This window comes from Octopus bimaculoides, chromosome 10, assembly GCF_001194135.2.
Source record: "Octopus bimaculoides isolate UCB-OBI-ISO-001 chromosome 10, ASM119413v2, whole genome shotgun sequence".
Lineage (NCBI taxonomy): Eukaryota > Metazoa > Mollusca > Cephalopoda > Octopoda > Octopodidae > Octopus > Octopus bimaculoides.
The window spans coordinates 35,315,658-35,318,270 of NC_068990.1; the positions used below are offsets into that span (position 1 = coordinate 35,315,658).

Here is a 2,613-nt window from a genome sequence, read left to right on the forward strand (position 1 = left end):
AAACAGGACACAGTCGTGTGTCGATAAGCCAGCTGGAGGAGATGTCCTCCTGGGGCTAAAAGCAACAGTAACATCCACCCCTAGGGGTCAGCCACACTTAAGTGGCAATATACTACACTTTATCGTGCAGTTACTGTTAATACTTCATTTAGAGAATTAACATATATATATATATATATATATATATATATGCTCATACAGACAATAGGTGAGAGCAAGACATGTTCAATATAGAAAAAAACATGTTGCAGTGCTCAAATGAATTTTAATCTAATCTCCGGCGTCAAGTGGGGCGATAAGAGAAATTGAAAAGATCTGGTCCAATTATGAAAATAGACTACGAAAACATTTGCTAGCATTAATAATTGGTGTCATGCTTTCATAATATTAGTGTACAACATTTCTGCACAATACTCATCTAGAATTCTATTATGTTCTGTTTGTTAAATCGAAACAGTTTGTGATTTATATGTATGTAAAGTGGGAGATGATCAAGATCGACAGTTTTAAGAATGCATACATGGATTCGAATACTTCACTCGTAAAACAACTTGCTAATTTGCAAACGAAAGCTTCCATGTATATACCACAAATCAAATATCCACAAAAAACTGTGATTAATAACAGCGGTAGAAGAGTGCATTCACCTGCCAGATATTTAAAAATATGTTAAAGATCACTGTTTAATTAAATATCACACATACTTTAAAAAAATGCAAATATTGAGACATTTGTACATACATCACCTTTTGGATTTGCATCATCAACAAAGTTTCGAAATACAATTTATTACTGAACAATTTCACTGAGAACATAACGTTGTAAAACATTTTCAGTTAACATTTATTTTGAAATTTTAATGACTATGATATGCAAGAACAATTTTCGAAACATTCAAAATGTTATCAAATGATTCCAACAAATTCTTTTTATTGGATCATCCCATAAATAATGTGTTCCTTTTATATTTATTTTATTTTTTCAAAATTAATATAGACAAAGTTCTTTTTTAATCTAAAATATGCTCTCCTTCATTTTCTACAATGCCCTTCCATCTATCTGGCAAGCGTGCAAAGCCCCTCTTCCAAAATTCATTTGTCCGTGGCGAAAAAATACTCATGTCACACTGTTCTGACCTTGTCAATAGAATTAATATTTTTTTCCGTCCAAATGATTTTGAAGACTGCGGAATAAATGATAATCAGATGGGGCAATGACCGGAAAATATGGTGGTTGGGGTATCGTTTACCATTTAAACTACTCCAACCTTTGGAATGTCATCCTCACTGTATGTGGCTGAGCATTATTCTGATAGAAGTTCACCTTTCGTCTTGAAACCGAAGATAGTCGTTTTTCTTCTAGCGCTGGTGTTGATGAATGGCTGAATGATCGAACCCATGCTTGTCTGTTAGTTCCTCAACAGTTACGATGGGATTTTGTTCCACCAGGGTTTTCAGGACGTCCTCGTCGAGCTCTACAGTTATTCTAGGACGAGGCTCGTCTCCTAGTTCTTGGTTTCCGGCTCAGAATTTTTGGAAGCACCGTTGACCCTGGTTTATGCATATTGTCCGATCCCCATATATTGCATTAATATTCTTAGTACTTTCCGTTGCATTGTTGCCTTTATTATACTCATAAAGCAAAATAGGCTGAATATGCTCCTTTGTCACTTCCATTATAGCTTTGAAAAAATAACTGTTAAAATCGAACTGCACTCTTCAAAGCTTGCACTAAGAATAAGTAAAAAGGATAAATTACTACCTGCTTTATAACAAGTTGATGCAGATAGTTTATACCGTCCCCATCAGAGTTTTAGTTCATGCAATTGAAAAAAACTATGGGATGACTCAATACTTGCTCATGGTCAATATTTGTATATTTCTTCGTTTAGCATATTTATTGTTCTATTTCAGTGAATTCACCTCAAAAGTGGACACGCACAAACTCTTGTTCCTTAAGTCAGTTTCTTTGTCTCACAACAATCGTCCTGCAAGGAGATTTTTGCGGCAGATAGCCTTTCTCAGTTCCACTATGGAATGTTTAACATCAAAAAATCAAGCCTCTGAAAAATAATATTGCTATATTTATTAATATTTTTTAATATTTATAAAAAGATAATTGTCGCTGGTGAATAATGATATAATGTTTTTAATGTCCAGCAAAGCGTCTATAACTTCATTTTATAATAAATGATGATAAGTAAAGATAAAGGTTTTATTTTCTTTCCAAACTACTTTATGGAAGATTTCTGCTCTCAGTGGGTTTATAAATCCCTGGAATTTAACTCTCCAGGAGAACTTTTCCATTCGATGCCGGAGCCCATGTGTTTCATGGCCCAGGCTTGATGAGATAATTGTCTCTTATCACTCCTTTTTTATGAAATTATAGTAATCCTTCGACTATCGTGCGTGTTACGTTCCAAAACCCCTCGCAATAGGTGGAAATCTACGAAGTAGAAACAGTATTGTATATATATATATATATATATATATATATATATATATTTCTTATCTTTATAATTTGTATATACTTATTTTATTATGAATAGAAAACAACACCACACACTAACCTCCCGCGTTTCGTTTTCCATACAGTATGTGATTCTTTGTTTAC

At 33.6% G+C, this 2,613-nt stretch overlaps 1 long non-coding RNA gene across 1 annotated transcript in view; it reads left to right on the forward strand.

Annotated features, from left to right (window-relative positions):
• The window catches only part of LOC106878972 (uncharacterized), a 27,701-nt gene extending 25,686 nt beyond the window's left edge, over nt 1-2,015 (forward strand). The window contains exon 3 of the long non-coding RNA XR_001410580.2: nt 1,914-2,015. This is a non-coding gene — a long non-coding RNA (uncharacterized LOC106878972). The remainder of the gene's footprint in view (nt 1-1,913) is intronic.
• Nucleotides 2,016-2,613: the final 598 nt, after the last annotated feature.